The sequence below is a fragment of the Amphiprion ocellaris genome, chromosome 20, assembly GCF_022539595.1.
Source record: "Amphiprion ocellaris isolate individual 3 ecotype Okinawa chromosome 20, ASM2253959v1, whole genome shotgun sequence".
Classification (NCBI taxonomy): Eukaryota; Metazoa; Chordata; class Actinopteri; family Pomacentridae; genus Amphiprion; species Amphiprion ocellaris.
The window spans coordinates 13,851,309-13,870,442 of record NC_072785.1 but is presented as its reverse complement, the minus strand read 5'-3'; the positions used below and the strand labels follow the sequence as shown (position 1 = coordinate 13,870,442).

Genomic DNA, 19,134 nt, shown 5'->3' with positions numbered 1-19,134 from the left:
CAGAAAAAGAAAGAGGAAGGAAGGAAGATGGGGATGAAAACATCAGTTGTCTCGAAACTGAGAATGATGAAAACAGAGTGAAAGGGTAAAAGGGAAAAACTGAAGATCGGAGGAAGCACAAGAATGCATGTGAAATTGCAATAAAAAAGGACTTTTCCAAATCTCTGTAAGCCTCCTAAGTGGACCATTAGGCAAACGAGCTGAGGCTTTGGTAGTACTTAATGACTGAGTGTAAATATTCATGAGATTCTGTAGCATTTTAAATGCTCTGTGTTTTTTCCTTTAAGCTGTAGAGTCTACATTGAGGAATATTGCCTTACTGAACTCCATGTTGGGCAGCACTCATCAACTTTTAGCTTTTGGCTTACTTGCAGCAATTTTTACAGGATATAGCAGCAGTTACTTACAGCATGGGCTGCAGCACAGTGTAGGTAGATATTCATGAGGTGTGCCAAGCACAGTGGTAGGATAAAGCACAGAGCTTCTGGAGATTTTACTGTATTTGAGCTCTGTCAGTGGAAAGCATGTATAAATCAACGCACCTCCAAAGTCCAGCAGTGACATACAGCACAGGATTTCTGGATATTTCACTGTATTTGATTTCCGTCAGTGGAAAGCATGCACAAATCAAAGCACCTCTAAAGTCCGGCAGTGAAATATAGCACAGGATTTGTGGAGATTTTAGTATATCTGGGCTCTGTCAGTGCAAAACATGTACAAATCAAAGCACCTCCAACGTCCTGCAGTGACTACTTCAATCACCACTCTGTCAATGGTAAATAATAATGGTGTGGATGGCTGACAACCTCCTTGTACAATTTCTCTTTAAACCAAACATTCTTTTTAAGCACCGCTTGTTTTCCTGGCACTTGTGCAGTTGCCACACTCTTTGCGGATTTGAGTAGATGACGAAAGTGATGTCACGTGTACCTTTGCAGACGCAATGAATGCACGAATAGGCCTTAACACACTCTGCTGATCTCACAAGAAAGAGACTCACAACTCCATGACATACTTGTGAGCAACACTCACAGAGCAAAACATTCAGACTAAAATCAAGGGTAATTCTTGCCCACAGAGTCTTATTGTCCAAGGCAACAACATGACCGCACTGTTCTGACCAAATGACAACACACGGTTCTCTACAGCACAAAGAACGATCAAGAAAACATAAAACTAGATAAAACAGCTCAAATAATGCTCTTATTTGTGACAGTGACAAAAGATGTCATATGTTGATGACTCCACAAGTGTTTAAAACAAGGATCTAAGCAGTGACAATAAGCTTGCTCGCCTCCCTAACAAAGCCATCTTGGCTCATGTTATTGTATCAGAAGCTAAGCGAAGACGACAAGCATGCCACACTGAGCCTATTTCTATTGACAGATGCAGAGAGCCTGGACAAAGGGTCGACTCTGCTGGCAATCTGTTGTCGCTCACTGCTTTACAGATTCAGTCACTATGTGTACAAGCACAATATAACCAGATTACAGTGGATAATAAGAGCAAACTCTCAGTTCACCACTGTAGATGTTGTGATGTTTTTATTAAAATACTCTTGGGCTTAACTAGGAGGGAACGTTTTTCTGATGCCATAACGCTGCTCAGCTGGCTGGCAACATGCTTTGACACAACTGCTCTCTCATTTGCCTTATCATGGGAAGTTACTTTGAATTTGTTACTAAAGACATCACAGATTCTCTTTGTACCTCCACCCAAAACAAATCCAACAAATATAAGCTTTGAAAAAATAGTCTTCTGAATCTCAATCAGCTTTGATGGTTCATGCTATTTTTAACATTTTATCATGTTTCTTTTTTTGCCAGGTTGGTTTTTTCACTCTCACTTTATCTTTTAAAAAAGACAGAGTAGAACTGCTTGTTAATTCCAATCCAAACCAAAATATCAGAAAATACTTCAGTATATTAATGGTAGCTGAATGGATTGATAAAATTGATTTGTCATGAACACAGTCCACAAAAACAAGGACACACCCACAGCAGCTGCAAACCAACAAATAAAGGCCGTATTCACAGAAGGTGACTTAACTGGACACTTTAGCACATTTTTGGTAGTTTCTGAAGCAAAAAGAAGAGGCCTTGTGGTTACTTGCCTGATACTGACGCTAAATGTACATGGAAAAAAATTGGGATGTTTTTTAATGCATGACTAAATATGAAACGTCCATCACCACGAGCTTGTTTGGAAGTTAAACCAAGTAGTCAGACATGGTGGTGTAAAGTTAAGCAGTTGGTTATTCCCTGATGGTTTGGGCCAAGTTTCAGTCCGTCCTGGGGTGAAAAGCAGCAGAAACAGCTGATTAGTCATGTGACATAAATGTTGGCTATGCTAGAACTTATTCCAGAAATGGTTATTAGTCTGTTAATTAAGGCCATTTTCAATTGAATGGTATTGCCAAGAACCTAAGCCTCATCCTTGTTTATATCCATTGCCATACATTTGTTATTAGGCACAGCAATATCAATCAATAATTCATTGATTGATAATATAAATTCATCAGTTTTTCATTGTCCCTCATTGCTGGCTAAAGCGTAGACACGCTTTATCATGAGCGAATGAAGACATTACATATGTCACTAGGACACAGGAACAATGTCCTCATTGATCCCGACTCAATATAGGAGGTCATTAAACCTTACAGAAGACTCTGTCATGGTGCCCCTTTACTAGTTAAACCCCAACAATGCTCATGGCTTGTCAACACAAAACTGCCTGCCTTCCCTGGTCGCTACAATATCAAACAGTAAGAGGTGCCACCTCGTGGTGTGGCTATGTATGACAGCTAATGTACAATACTTGAAGTGTGTCTTAGCTGGGATAAAGGTAATGGATATCAGCAGATACTATATATTAATTGATTCAAATCAGATTGGGGCAAACAACTTTAATCGGGACATCCATATAAAAGATGGTTCTATCACCCATGAAGCATATTAACTCTTTTCCAAAATACTTCAAATGAATGAAAAAACATTTTTGTGAAAATGGGTAAGTTTTTGCCATTTCCATGAACTTTGTCTAATGCAATACTTTAAAAATACATCATGGAAACAAGGCTATTGCAGCTCTGTTTTTATTCCCAGCTTGATGAGTTAAGATGACTAAACTAACAACATGGCTTGTCTTCATATAATGACAGAATGGGTCATCAAATACAACAGAATAGCTCTCATTCGGCACATGTAGTAAAAATCCATACCAAACTGGCAACACAGTAAATTTGTGGAATTAATTATTTTCTGATAAATTCAATGTTGAAATGAAATGGACAGCATTATTCTTTCATAGCGAGAAAGTTGGCCGCACTGTTGCTGTCAAAGACACACATATCTGGCCTCATAAAGACATCCACATTGGTTGCAATCGCTTGAGAACAGGGTGTTAACACTCAGACAAATTAGCACATGCCACTGATTTCCTCTAAATGTCACTGGGAGGTTGGACATTCAGTGTGTGATTGGCATATCTTCACTTTGATGAACAGTCTGTCTGGCAGATATTCTCAGGCGACATCAGCTTCATCACACAGAGTCCTTGCTGCCATGGGACAAATCCACTACGCCGTTGCACAGAACTAACTGTTGCCACACAAGTCAAGCCTAGAGGGACTGAGTAGGTCATGGTAAGATTTGCAATAAGCTAACACATAACAAGGAGAGTGGTAAAAAAAAAAAAAAACAGTGCGTGCCGTTTCACCTCAGTTTCACTCCGTTCAAAGTGACTGGATAGTACTGATTGAGACACTTAAATGGAGTAATATGAACCGTTTTATCCTTTCACTGCGATCACTTTGATGGCAACACTATACAAGCCAGCACCAAAATAATAAGCGTGACTGCTGCACAGTGAGTACTGCTGTCACTATGCTGGACAATAGTGTTTTCATGGTCACAGGAGGAGAGAGAACCACTCCAACAGAGAGGCACTCAGAGTTTAATCTGTGGGGTGCAGTGGCACTCTCACCAGCAGTGGGCTAAACAATTCACAAGCAATTTCGGTAATCGCTGAGTTAAGGCAATACAGACAAAACAAAAGTATTTCGACTCGGTGTCATTCCGGGATCCCATGCACACAGTTGACCATCAATACTCCCTGTAGCCTATCCCTGGCGAAAACATTGCAACATTTCATCTTTTACAGATTTTTCTCACATTATACACCTATCACCACAACAGCGCATTTTGTTCCTCACTTTCTTTCTTGCCCTCCAGCACTTGCCCTCCTTGTAAAGCAAACCCTCTGCAGCCAAATGGGAACACGGAAGCCCAAAAACTACCATAGGAAATGCTCTGACATCCTGTTGTTGGGTGTTTTTTTTTTTTTTTTGCAGACTCAAAGGATGTGAACTCACAAAAACTGAGGAAAGCAAAACCCCTTCAAAGGCAGACGTCTCCATGTGACTTTACATATCAAAAGAGTGAGGCAAAAAAAGAAATGACAACACCATGGCAACACATTTAAACGGGAGTGCAACAAGCAGTGTTTTACTAGCTGCTTGAACCTATTAAAGACTTTATAGTCCATATTTAGACAGATTTTAACTCAGCACATTCATTTTGACTTACAAATGCATCAAGTGTGCCTCGGCTCAAGTTTTGCGTATTGGTTGAGCTACCATGTGTTAGACGCTTATTGTCAGCTTTTGCCCATAATGGATTATACTAGTGGAATATCAGACAGTAATAACCAGTTAAGGAAATTGTTATCAGAGTTACTGGTAATCTCTGTTATTTTCAGATAACTTGACAAAGGTGTAGTGTCATTATTTCTATTAAAAGCCTTGACACAATAGGCCAAACTTGAAGAACTGGCAGACTGATCAAACACTTTGTGCGGCTCACTTCTCAGTTAAAAGCTCTACTTGGAAACACACGACTGGACAATTACAGCTAAGAAATGTACACGTGATGTCACAAAAAGTCAAGCGCAATCCATCCAAACAGTTTCACACCACTGAAAGTTATTATCTTCAGAGTTTCAGAGCTTCAATTTTTTGATCTTACAGTATTGACGGTACATTATTGCAATAGCTTTCCAATGTATTTACATTTAGAAATGACTTGTAGTTATAGTTTTAGTGCCAGTCTGTCATTCCAGCACTGGATTTAAAGTGTCAAAGTTACAGGTGATGCAAACCAAACCTACTGCCATCGCATTAAATATGATCAATTGACCACAAATATATGTTGGCTAGAGTCTACAAAACAAATGTTTTGTTTTTTTGGCATTTTCTCAACAACTGATCATTTTTGAAGTTGTCCAGCTGTGTAATGGAACATCCAGGAGCAGCAACAATGAACTGTTAGATGCACAGTTGCGGGTGACAACTATATACTTTATTAAAACACCAGCGTTTCTTTGGCTGCGCTGCAAACAGAAATACCAGATGCTCTTCTATTGTGCTGCCAGCAAAGTAGCTGCTCCTGGACTGTTAAACCACATTTACTGTTACCATAGTAACCGTAGGTGTCACCAAACCAACTAGGCCAACGATCTTAAGGATAACAACTTTAGTTCCAAGTCTGAGTCAGGCAGTTCTGAAGGCCTAGCACGAAGTTAAAATTTTTATGTGCCCAATGAAAGAAAGAATGCCAAGCCGTAATGGAACCAAACCCCACTTTGGAGTCACTGTGCAGCTGATCCGTTTTCTTCTCCTATGACAATGCTTTATGGAGTACGAGGTTGAACCAGCTTTTGGCTCACTACCGACACTCCGAGTTCCCGGCCTACCTCCTGACTCATCTACATTCAGTTCGTGATTTCCAACATTTCTGAGAATGACTCTCAGCAGAGTACTAGCACCAACGTGTTGTATTTACTGTTTTCATGAGTAGGTGGAAAGTATCGGTGATAGAGACAGACATAGTAAGAGCAAAGGGTTGGCTTATTCCCAGTCAAACTCGCGTGTGAATTGTACCCCTTTAATGAACATGAAACATGATTTGTTGTTGAACTATAATCTACTGAGACTACCGTGGGTGGAAAAAACTACCATCTCTTCCTACAAAATCTTTCTTCCTGACTCATTTCCAAATTAGCAACTTCTGAAAGAGACCCGTGTCGTGCGAAAACGTGGGACAGAGACCAAAATCTTTACTTTAGAAAGCTGATTTTTCTTCCTCCTGTAAATGCTGGAGATATCGCCACATAATGATGAGGCATCATCATTATTCAGGCCACTCTCTGCCGGAGTCCGTAAAACCTACAAACAAACAAACAAGAAATGGATCCAGAATTGCAGTGATGGCCATTTTAAAACACATTTTGGCTGTAGCCCTCATTAGGCAGTAAGTTTGTGTGTGTGTATATCTATATGTGTGTGTGCATGTGTGTGTATGTGCATGCTGCAAAGCATCAAATTTGATAGCATCGGTTTCTCACAGCAGTGGAAATGGCTTTCTGTTTAAGGTCCTGAAAATGATGAACACATAACAGTGAGCTTGTGTAAAACTCAACTATTTCAAACATAGATGTTCAGGTGGAGTTCATTTTTTCCTATCAGAACTGACTTGTATTTGCTGCTCGTCTGTGTGAGACTCATTCAAACCAAAGGGCCAGCTGCAATGTACACATTACTGAATAGCTAAATCTTGGAAAGTGTCAGACGGTCAGCAGATTCTGCGGTGCATTACATAACTGTGTCTCACTTTAAAAGCCCTACCTGTCTGACAGAATGGAGCCTGCGAGAACGGTTCAAAATGCCAAGCAGCCGCCTGGAAGAAGCACGGCACACACAGCCATCACATAATGCCCCTGTAACAATGCCGGTCTCATCCCAGCACAATCCTAACTGGCTGGATACAAGCCATAACACACAGAACTAAAGTGCTCTCTGAGCAATGAACATCATTTTCAGGAGCTATTTAGGACTCGACTGACGGCAGTGTTGACTGTTTAGTATGTACACAAGCCTCCCTTCAGTCCTCGGCCCGTCACACACAGTACACCTGTAAACCAGCACCACCCTCAACACTCACAACAGCCTGCTGAAATGGCATTTAAGCTGTTGCATAATCCTTGGCGACCTGACAACACAAAGGCAGACTACAACCCCTGAAATCAGATTACACAAAACTGACTTCTTCTCTAGAAGTGTAAATGTTTCTAGAATAAAGGAGTGATTTAACAAAAGCACACTGCAGTAATTTACTGTGTATTTGAGACACCCAAGTGCCTTTAGAAAGCCCTGTTACCTAACCATGATAAATTTACTTTCAGCGTTGCCAACCCATACAGACCTACCTCAATTTATTGGTGCCACTCCGACAGGGATTTACAACCCACAAACAACTGTCAGTAAATGACTTTTAATTACTGGTTTTTAAACTGTGTTTAAACTGAATGGATGTCACATTTCTAGATCAACTCCTTCTCAGGCAGACTAATCTCCTTAACATTAGGTGCTGCTTTGTGACCTAGAAATGACCAGAGTTATAAATCTTGCACAGACAAACAGTCTCTCCAGGACAGGAATATTTGCCTCATACCCACTGAGGTCTGGAAAACCAAGGACCTTCCATGTTTATTCCCCAGAGACACATTTGTGATTACAGAAGAAGTGTCACCTTACAAATCAAGGACCAGAAAATTTTACAGTACTTACTCAACAGGCCATGCAGTCCCTGACCTCAGTGAATCATTGCCCTTAGTGCTATTAATTGTGGCTGCAAAATATCGATTTGTTGACATGCAGGACTCACAAGTGTACAGCAAAATGAGTAAGGAACAGCACAGAATAACTGAAAAGAAATATTTGGCAGTAAAAAGAAACACAACGTCAGTGTATAGCACTATTTTGGCTGCAGGAAGGATTGTGTTGATCAAAAACAGGTACAGTTTTCATTTTCCATGACGAACCTACAAGTGAAGTGTGTCTGATAGAACAGGATGTATGCTGATTTAAGGGCTCTTGAATACACTGAGTTTTTGTTTCCTTTATTCTCAAGACACTTTGACATGCAGCCTCCACATGAGCAAGATGAACAAGAAACAGGAGAGATACACTGAAAAGGATGTTTTGCTTGCAAGAAAGAAACACTAGATCAGTTGTAGGGATGCACCATTAATGGAATAATAATAATGATTAAGATTTTGGCTTCCCACAATTAAATGAACATGACAGACTGTGACATTGATGCTTAAAATGGTGTTCTGCTCATAGAAACCTCTATTCCTAGAGAAGAGTCCATGTATATAAAATCACTTGGTTTCAGCTTGAGTAAAATCTGATATTAGAATGTCTTATTTCACTCTTTTTGAAGTAATTTTTGGTCACAGCTGTTGCATTGCAGGAACTGAGTGGAGACTAGAGACTTCTCTGTGCACAGCTGACAAGCTAGTTCTAGCTAGCTAGCGTCTACTGTAGGCTTCAAGTGAGGCATTTTGGGTACAATTCTATTTATATTTAACCTCTTGGAGATGCTCTGAATTCAGGTGAAGAAGAACCTTTTTGTAAGTCTTATTTTGATGCAAAGATTTGTACATTAGTACCAATGTAGCACAATATGGAAATGAAAGCAGCTCTGCATTTATTTAAATGTGAAAGCGGAATGAAAAGTATTTTGTCTCTAAAATCTATGAATAACTGGGGAAAATAGGCTAATTGTGATCTCAATAATGATCAAAATAGTTATGATTGAAATTTTGGCCACAGTTGTGCAGCCTTATACAGTTCAGTGCAAATAATTCTGCTAAAGAAAGGATGCTTTCCAAAAAAAAAGCATTATGTTGGCACTGTCTTGCAATTGTTGCCGCTACATGAAGCAACCCAACTGATTTGTTTGGCCATTGAAATGATCGTCACAAAGTTCTGTATGACAAGTGAAAAGCCTAATCTAGGGTGACCAAGTGTCCCGCTTTGTGCGGAACTGCACAGCATTATCATCCCTTTTTCCATGTCCCACCCATTGAGACGCTGTCCTGCATTTTGATTGGCAGCTATAATTTTCAAAAGTTGAATGAATGAATGAATGGCTTTATTTAGGTTACAAGATTATAGTACAATAATTTCATTTTGTGCGTTCAAAAAAATATACATTCTTGCAAGACGCTTTTTTTCTTTCCTTCCCCTTCTCTCCCCCCCCACAAAAAGAAAGAGGATGAAAAAGAAAGGAAAAAAAGACAAAAAAACAAACAGAACAAAAAACAAAAATAATCAAACAATATATATATATATATATATATATATATATATATATATATATATATATATATATATATATACAATAATATATATTTTTTCTTTTCTTCTTCCTTTTCCTGCCTCTTTCTTCTTTTCCTCCCCCCCACCCTTTTTTTAGAAGTTCTGTAACCGAAACAAGGAATAGGCAGAAGCCAAGGCTTATTTTGCCTATCCTGTACAATCCATAGTATCACCCAGCATATCAGTAATACATGAAATAAAAGACAAAAAGAAAAAAAAAAAAACAAGACTTTACTCTAAATTGTTCTTCTTAGTCAGTTAAAACTCTAAAGGACAGATGCTAGGAGTTTTGCTTTTTATCTGCCTTTTTTCTATGTTAGTCAAACAGCGCAAATGTGCGATCACGACCAGATTAACCTGTCAGTGTCTTGCTGCCACACCTTGTTGTCAGTTGCCGTAAATTGTGCCAGTCGCGACCGCTCGCGACACACCGCAAAGGAGACACAAACGCTAAACTATGGATTTTGGCGGAGATAATGGAAAGTACAGCAAAGAAGAGGAGATGCAGCTTCAACAAAGACTGGGAAACTACATATCACTGGGTGAAGCCGGTGCAAGGTGATTCTCAGAGAGTTTTCTGTGGTTTGCCAGAGTTCGTTTTCCGTTTCACACGGTGGGGAGAACGACGTGAAGCGACACAGTACATGCGAGACCCCCCTCTCAGCTTTGGTAAGGTGTCCCACATTGTCCCACACAAATATGCTCTTTGTCCCACAATTGGCTTATTGAGATCTGGTCACCCTAGCCTAATCTGAATACCTTCCAAAGCACCAAACTATTTTGAGAAAGGCTCCAAATGATTCAGACTCAGAAAGGTCTTCACATTAAAAAGTCATTTTTCATCTTATTCTGAAGCAAGTTTCTTTCTACACAGATACACTCCCCTGCAAAATCAGCCAGATCTGAATTCTATCCAAAGCAAAAAAAAAAAAAACATCTTTGGATGCCTTTGCCAGTGTTGCACCATATGAGAAACGTTTCCAAAGGCTTTTCTCAAGTCACGATTAAGAAAATCCGATGTAAATATTTTCCAATATGATGCAGTCCTACTAGTAATCTGTCATCAACCCACAGAACAAATCTGTGAGGTGCTTTGTAAGGTACACTTTACAGTTCATACACAACTTGCATAAACGCCCAGCCTAAAGCTGAGTCAATGTAAAACAAAGCCTGTGGCAAATTTTCCTGAACAGTCAGAATGTTAGGTTAGCTCTACAAAAGTGCCTCATTATCAACATCACACTAACACATTCCACAGAGATCTTCCAGAAAAACACGCAGCAGTGATTTTTTTTTTCAAAAACATAGCCATGCCAAGGTCAGACAGACCCCTGAGAAGCTTAGATAAACACCAAGTCCTTACTGAGAGACGGCCTGTGCTGTGTGAATCCAACATCCAAAACAATCATAACCTCTCCGTGTCTATATAAAGAAACCACACACACACACATATGTACATTTCTGTGTGCATTCATGGGTGTGTATTTTTGGCTGTGTGTGGACTTTGCCAGCACTCTGACTTCTGTGCATCATAACCCCATTCCTTCTCACCCTTAAGTAAACTCATCCCCACTTTCCTGTGGGACCAGGCCGACTGCCGCAGGTCATTCTGAGGAGTGTGTTATAGACTGTCTGTCCCTTGTTTTGAGCAGCAGAAAGGAGTAGTAGCTTGATGCACTTATTCTCTCATGGGAGCGAGTTTTTTTGTTTTGTTTTTTTTTTTGTTTTGGTTTTTTTTTTGAGAAAAATGGGGAAAAAACTGCTTTGTGTCTGTCCGAGTGAAATCCCTAACGGTGTGTTTATGTGTGTGTTTCAACATGTAGCTCCTGTAATATGGCTAGAAGCATGAAATTGGAGTAAAAATCAATAGATGAGCGGCATCTTAAAAGCCTGTGTATGGCAGGACGGATCTCTCACACGCATCCGTATGTACTTCACAAAGCTGCTTCAAGACACAAATCGCAGTGCAACTATTTCTCAGAGCATGCTGACATCTTTAGTTGGCAATATTTTTGGCCTCCTTGGCTGAAAACACATCTCAGACTGTCACTCTGAGTCACCACAGGACACCATGTACAGGTAGCGCAGACATTAGGAATGGATTCACACAGGAAGCTCAGAGCTTTTGGCCAGTTCTGACTGCAGGAATCCTCTGTTTGTCTATTAGTCTGGTTTCATAGCTCTGCCCATGATCTGACTGTGCCCTGAGGGGGACCTGCTGCTTAAAATGGAAATAGCGGGGCACTGAGTGACCTTTCGGGAGCTCAGCGAAGCCATCCACTGGAGCTCAGATGCAACACTCTGCAGCTGTTGTACAAGGAGGCTGTTTGGGGGGGAAACAACAACTGCAATAACTCTGATCCTAATGCAGCCAGTGTGGGGACAAAAATGGTGTTTTTGAAGAAGCTACCTGCAGCCACAGCTTTGTCAACTATTAACTCCTCTAAAACAGACTGGTAGAGTTGAATCAGACTTAAGAAGTCACACCTGACTGTGAGCCAAGCAGTATCTTGCAGTAATAATAAAGAAGAAGAGAATAAAGTAAAGATGCGCTATTGGAGACAAATTCTAAGCTTCCATTGTGTTAGAAAGAATCTTAAGCACAAAACCTTACCTGGCTTTCTGAGATAACGCCGTCTTGATGGTGTAACCTCAGGATGGGTTGAAAAGATGATCTCCTGAATTAGATTACCGAAGAGGCGGCCGACCAGTCAGGCAGAGGAGGAGGAAGATATCTCTGAAGGGGTGATGCCCATATTCATTATGTATCCCTGAAACGTCAGGGTGGAAACATTTGACCCGCTACTGTCGCCTACAGCGCTTGAGTCCGGGCCCTGGTGAAGCACAAACCATCGACGACAATAATAAAAAAAAAAAAAATTCAAACAAACAGCGGAGATAAATAAGCAGAGCAGCGGGAAGCTCAAGCTGCAGCTGACTCTTTGCTCTGTGTTGTTGTGCCTGACAGGAGGATTGTTTGTACAGCGGTCTGATCTCGGTTACGGAGCGCTGCGCAACGTCCAGCCGTCAGTCTGCAGCGCAGATCCCGCAACAAAAACGCCGAGAGACTATCTGGTTGCAAAGAAATCCGGGGGCGGTGTGTTTACCTCTCCGCTGCTCCTGCTGCCGAGCTCGGTAGGAAATCAGCTGCTTCGCGCTGGAGGGACGCCATTAGTCTGAGAGGAGGCTTCCCTTCCCTTCTGCTGTCCTACGCTGCCCCTCAATGGAGAGATCCACACCGACCGGCTTTACACGGGGGAGAGCGCCCCCGTGCGGGCAGCACAGTGAAGACACCCTTTCTACAAGGATCAGGTCAAATTACAGCATCTATTTCAAAAACAAATACATAAATAAATATAAAATAATCATTAAAAGAAAAAATAAACAAAACTATGAATAAATGATCTGTGTATATTTTGGCAATTGGATTTTCCGTTCTGAAACGGGTATTGAAAAACAAAAAACGAGTGGTTATTTGATTTTCGTTTGAGAATACAAAAAATAAAATTGAAATACAAGGCGTTTTTCCTTTTCATGATCGAAAAGGGATATACGAAATTTTAAAAATGCTTTGATTCTCATTGTATATTTAGAATAACAAAAATATTAAATCAGTAAGAGACAGAAACGAAAAAAGGTCCGTTTTTTCATTTTCTGAGACCGGAAGTGGTCATCAGCAACTGTGGAGCCAAACGACAAGGGTCTCAGAGGGCGGAGCCAGAGAGCAGTGGTTGGTAAGACCATAGATATATATAGAATACAGCGTGCTAGCGTATCTAGTCTTTATGTCTATGGTGGACCGTTGGGTAGCATCTCTGGCTGCCTTTGACCTTGTTTTTTTTTTTTTTTGTAGTAAAACACGGTAAGAAGATAAATACTTCTAACCAGTAGCGTTGTTTTGTTGTACGTTAAGTCAGCGACTTGTGAAGAGTTGTGTTTTGTCGTGTTTGAGCAGTTGGTCCAGACGCGTTAGCTAGCTAAGCGGCTAAGTTAGATAGCGGGCTAATCAACACAGGTGGCTAACTTACCGCTGAACACCTGTGTTAGTTGCTGCCGCAGCTGTCCGTCATTATAGAATGAACTTCTCAACCTGTATTTTTCTGCTGTGTATTTTAGCTTTTAAAAAGTTATTTTACTTTAGGGTTAACTGAAAGCCGTTGAGCTGCACTGAAGTTTAACATTCAGCTGGTTTGAATTAAACCGTCCTTAACATTGCGTAACATTACCTCTCTGAATCTCCATAATTTCATTAAATTCCTTCTCTCTTCCACTGCTCAAGTTCAATCCAATATATAAAGTGACATTAATAGTGAATAAACTAAGAACCAGTCATTGTATTTATTTATTATTGCATGTATTTGTAGTAAAACATGAGATGAAACATCCTACTTTTGGATCTAGAACTGCACGAGCCGTTCATTGTCAGTCACCTGATGAGTTAAACTCCCCTTTTTATGTGAGGTTGAAGCAGAAAGTCTGAGTTAACAGTAAGAGTTGTTTATAATTTGCGATACCTGTTTTCTCTGACTGAGGCTTTAGTTTTTGTTGAGCTGATTTACACGTAGAAACTTTGTTCAGAAAGATTTCTCAGTAGCTCAGAGGACAGGCTGCTTTTTACACAACCTTGTAAGAGAATGTCTGTCAATGCTTTCAGCAGAATTTAGAAACAACACTTCCTAAACACATATTTTGAAGCTGTGAGGTTGAACGTTTGAGAGTGTATCAGTGTGTTTGTTTGTGGTCTTTCTGTTTCTAGGTGGAAGCTGAATTAGTGAGGATGACTCCTGCTCCTGTCATCTCTAAGCTCCTCACACATCTTTACCTGCACATGAAGAAAATCACTCCTGTAGAATGCAGGTATGTTTGTCATTATTATAAATAGCTGTTGACTGGTGACCTGTCAGACACCTATTATACAGAGTCATTCAAAATAATGTTTACACACATCAGGAAAAGAAAAACTTGCATAAATATTTCAATACCAAATTTATTCAGACATCACGAGACTAATAAAAATTATCTTTGGCCTCTACAATTACAAGAGGTGCTCAAAGTGGTGGCCACTGGCTTCCAGACATTTCTGTGGGTAGCGCCATCTGTTGGGAAAACATCGTACAACAGGACACAGAGTTATCGTGATTTGATCAAACTTTGAAAGAGGTATCTATATGTATAGAAGTACTTATACAAATGAAATATTATAAAAGTTTTTCTTTTCCTGATGTATGTATACATTATTTTGGCTGACTCTGTGAACTTAATGAGAACAAAACTCATTTAATTGTTGCTCTGAAAGCTTCTTTAGTGAAAACCGGCTGGTGTTCTGCTTTGAAACAAACTGCTGTTGAGGTCTGTGTTTTTAGGTTTAACCCCACAGTTTCTGAATGAACAGTTTTTTTTGTTTTTTTTCCTGATCAATGTGGACGTTATAATTGATGGTAACATTTACTGATCAGATAATCAGCATGACAATATAACACTATAACATTCTGACCACCTGACTAATACTGTGTTGGTCCATTTATGCTGCTAAAACTCCTCTGACCCAGTGGTTCATCAGAACCTCTGGGGATGTCCTGTGGATTCTGTGGGTCCTGTGGGTTGCAGGGTGGGTCCTACCTAGACCAGACTGATCCTGGACCATCCCACAGATGCTCAATCAGATCTGGATGTGGGGAGTGTGGAACCCAAGTGAACAGCTTAGCTCTGTCGTGTTCCTCAGACCACTCCTGAGCAGTTTAATTTGTCCTGCTGAGGGTGGCAGCTGGCATCAAGGACTGCTGTTGCCATGGAGACTAGGGGGTTGTTTGTCCTGCAGTGTTTAGGTGGTGGTATATGTCAAACATCCACATGAATTTCAAGGTTTCCCAGCAGAACGTTGCATCAGAACAAGATGATGGATGTTGTGCTCTTCAGCTGTCAGTGGTCAGAATGTTGTGGCTGATCGGTGGATCTGTCTGCCTTTACTCTGACATCCAGAGTTATACAAAAGTGTAGTATGTGTGCAGTGCAGAAGAGATTTACTTTATTGTATGCAGTTTTTTTCTTCTAAGGGAGAGCATTTTTTTATACACCTGAAGAAGACCTAAACTTTCCCTTCAAAGGATAGTTAATAATTACTACGGCTTCCATAGTGGTCCCATCAGAGAAAATCATAACCATATACAGATTTTTATTAATTCCAGGGCTGGTTCAGTAAAGATTATAATAATAACTACATCAGATAATTCTTTGTCGCAGTTGGAATTTTGCAGATTGAGAGATGGTTGAGAAGGTTTGCATTTCTTGTTTTAGCAATATGTTATAATAGAAGATCTTTATTGTCATTTGTACATGAAATTATCTGCAAACCAGCAAAGTGTATCAGTCTGAGGTATCTAAAAATAAATAAGTAAAGAAAAATGCTTCTAAAGCCAATAATAAACAGAATATTTTGAGGGAATATTCTAAAAAGGAAAGAAAAGCTCCATTCTCACTCCTCTCAGGATAAACTGTCATTAAAATTGACTTCAAATTGAGCTTCAACACGAGATTAAAAACATTTACTTTCATTACTGATGTCAAGTTTTAATAAAGTTCATGCTACTTTTATAAAATGATGAAAGTGAATAAATTGTTTTTCTGTGAGCTGTGTCTGATTTGTCTTTTCTCCTGTCATCCAGATGTTCAGAGGGAGATGATGCCACATCTGGTCCAGCCAATGGAAGGTCTTGAAGTTCTCTGACTGGCCTCGACTGAAGATGGTCGTCTCACTGGATTTAAGGTTCAGATGCTCAGTAACAAACTCCACCAATGAGCCAACAGGGAAGCTTTAGGTTTATTAAATGTTGCTATGAAGGTATCGCTGTTTTTCTTTGTGAATGAAATGTGCTCCAACTGAAACTTGAATTAGAACTTAGAAGTAAATCCTTCCATCTGAAAGGATTTAGTTGCATTAATAACCTCATAACATTCTAATTTTTATTCCAGTCTTAGTTGAAAATAGAATCTCTGTATTGATTCAGGTAAAAACTGAACTTTACAGCATGTTGGAGCAAAACAACCAGATGAAAACTGTGATGGTGTTGGATTGTCAGACCGTAATGTTGCAGCTCAAAGCAGCTTTTCTATCTCAGTTCATTCTGACATTCAGCTATGAATCAACACAGCAGATGGTGATCCATGCTGTGGAAGTCTCACATCTCCTGATTTAATGGAGCTGCTTTGCACTTTTTACACTGTTTATTCACCAACACTTTATTTAATAAAAGTCCCATCTAGTTTTTATGAGGAATGTGATGTTTTAATTTCTCTGTGAATAACTGCAGTCTAATGCAACAGCTGGAGTTGTAACATCTGTCCTGATATTGATCATGAAGTATTGATCAGAATACTTACGGTTAGCAGTCATCCCTGAAGTTTTACATTAAAATCTTTACTTGTGTTGTGAACTTTGGTAAGAAGCAGAAACTTTTGCGTTGCCATGGATACATGAGTGTTAAATTCTGTCCATGTTTCCATTTTGGGAAATGCAGTCCAGTTCCAGAATGTGGAGGAATTTATTCTCAATCACAGACAACAAATATTATCTGAAAGTTGGGTTATTCTTGTTTATCAGCACAATACAAAAAGATTAATGTTAGAAATATTCCAGTTAAGACTCTAGAATATCATGATTTATGTAAATTTACCTCAGTAATATAAATGTTCAGGTTAAGATTGTACAGTGATATTATGTAAGTTTAGCTGATTAAAGTTTATGACTCTGCACTAAAATATTATTTAAATTGACATCATTATTATAATATTTAGGGTCAGACCCTACAGTATTGAGATTAAGAAATTAAATATTCTATAAAACGTAAATACACTGAACTAATTTGGATATATTTAAGTGAAACTACAATATTATTTGACACAAATCTATCTAAATCAAAATCTTAATTTTCACGCCAAACATTTACTGGACTGATTTAAATATTAAAATCACTCCTTTCTAATCCTCTGCTGTACGTTCAAACCTGAGGCCTTAAATAGAAACACACAAGTATCTGTTTGAAGGAACTTCTGCAGAGTCCTGGTTCCAGAACATGATGATAGAGTTCTAGACAAACTTTAACAAAAGCTGCCTGAGAGTTTACAGGTTTTTATGTGAGATTTCTTCAGTAATTTAATGAGAGTTATCAGCAAAAAGCAAGTGTTCATTTGATGAACTTCATTTCCTAAAACATCCAGAATTGGAGCTCATATCTTTGGCAGCTGTAAAGTTTCTGCTCCTTCATACTTCACAACAATGAATTAATTCCTGAAACACTCTCAGTGCTGGAGAGCGTTTGATGCTGAAACAGTGACCAGTTTTTCTGTTTCTTCTCTGGAGATGCACCATGAGGGACGTCTGCAGAGACTGAGAAAGAGTCTCACCACATCCTGACATGAGGAAAAGACTTTATTGAAAGCTACAATGAGAAAAACTATCAGACAGCAGACGACATGCATTCAAGGTGAGCTCTGAACATTTGATCTAGAACAGGAATTCAATAATGGCAGCATGAGCTTCATTTCAGCCTGTAGCTGCTGAATTCATGGATGAATCATCTGGTGCTAGAGAGGAAGACCATCAAACATCCATGTCAGCTGATGGAGGTCCAAGAGTCTCACTGAACAAACAACCTACAGAGTGAAGACCTCAAATCTGATTGGACGGCCTCCTATTGAGCCACATGTGTGAACAAATGCCTCTAAGCTGATTTGTTTTCTAAAATAAATCTAGTTTGAGTCCTAATCTATGCCTGTGTGTTTGCTTCTTTACATCGCTGTTAACAGTTTAGGCTGTTAGATTGTTCCAGATAAGACAAGTACAAGATTCTTCAGAGCTGTTCTACGACGAGCCTGACAGGAAGAACTCCAACAGCTACTGACTGTTCCTGTGGTCCCCTCAAGGCTACAGGAGGAGTCCTACGAGGACGAGCCGGTCCACCTGATGGCGGCCAGTCGCTACGGTTCAAAGCCAACACCGACTACGTGGACTTCTACTGGACCACACGGTGGCCTTCAAACCAGACCAACAAGTTCACCGACTCCCCGACTCGTGGGTCTGAGGACGCCGCCGAGCCTCGGTCCAGCCGGCCTCCTGTCTGTGGGTGTTTGAGTGCTGAGAGGTTTGTGGATGCATGTGAACGTTCTGTGTTGAAACAGCAGCTTTGGACTCAGTAACGCTGGTAAAAACAAAGAGGTCCTTTATTTGTGACTTCCACTAAAAAAACTGATGAAAATAAGTTTCCCAGGGTTCTGACTAATGACAGATTATTAAATAATGAAAATAATCGTTTAAATATTCCTTTAAACAATCCTTTTAGGTCTACATTTCCTTTACACTGACTTCTTGGTATATGTACAAGTATTTTGGGTGGCATATACCAATAAGCCTAATGTTCAAGGGTTTTTCTGGGAATATACCATTAAACCAACGTTTAGGTAAATGTTCCAGGATGTTGGGTAGAATATACCATCAGATCAACCTTTTAGGTCTACATTGGAAGATTTTAGAGGAGAATATTACTCCAAACCATCCTTTAGGTCTATATTTAAGGTGGAATACTCCTTTACACCAAGATTTTTTGGTCTAGGATTTTGGATGGAATACTCGTTTAAACCAACATTTAGGTGCATGTCCAAGGATTTTTGGTGTAATATTCCTTTAAGGTGGATGTGCGAGGACCTTGTAGGTGGAATACTTCCTGAAATCAACCTTTTAGGTCAACATTTAAAGATTAAAGATGAAATATTCCTTTAAATCAACCTAAATTTCATGTTTTGATCATTATCAAATGAGAAACCTCAGTCCAGACTCCTCATAATGACGTTTGAGATTTATGCTGCTGTTATTTGTTTAGTCCAGACTAAATGACAGAAATCCATAAGTATAATTTTAT

General features: G+C 39.7%; 1 protein-coding gene and 1 long non-coding RNA gene across 5 annotated transcripts in view; one reads left to right on the top strand and one right to left on the bottom strand.

Moving 5' to 3' along the window:
* rnf144aa (ring finger protein 144aa) overlaps positions 1 to 12,198 on the bottom strand; it is a 45,955-nt gene extending 33,757 nt beyond the window's left edge. Inside the window, exon 1 of the mRNA XM_055005924.1 lies at positions 11,838 to 12,198. The gene's annotated coding sequence lies outside the window, so the exon portion shown is untranslated. The remainder of the gene's footprint in view (positions 1 to 11,837) is intronic.
* LOC129347765 (uncharacterized) lies at positions 9,605 to 17,984 on the top strand. Of its 4 annotated transcripts, none has more exons than XR_008600016.1 (5): positions 9,627 to 9,892; positions 12,192 to 12,535; positions 13,980 to 14,080; positions 15,886 to 17,703; positions 17,767 to 17,984. It is a non-coding gene; the product is annotated as an uncharacterized LOC129347765 (long non-coding RNA). The 4 variants fall into 4 exon arrangements; XR_008600015.1 differs by having other exon boundaries at positions 9,628 to 9,892; positions 17,808 to 17,984; XR_008600017.1 differs by having other exon boundaries at positions 9,605 to 9,781; positions 15,886 to 17,984.
* The last annotated feature ends 1,150 nt before the right edge of the window (positions 17,985 to 19,134 follow it).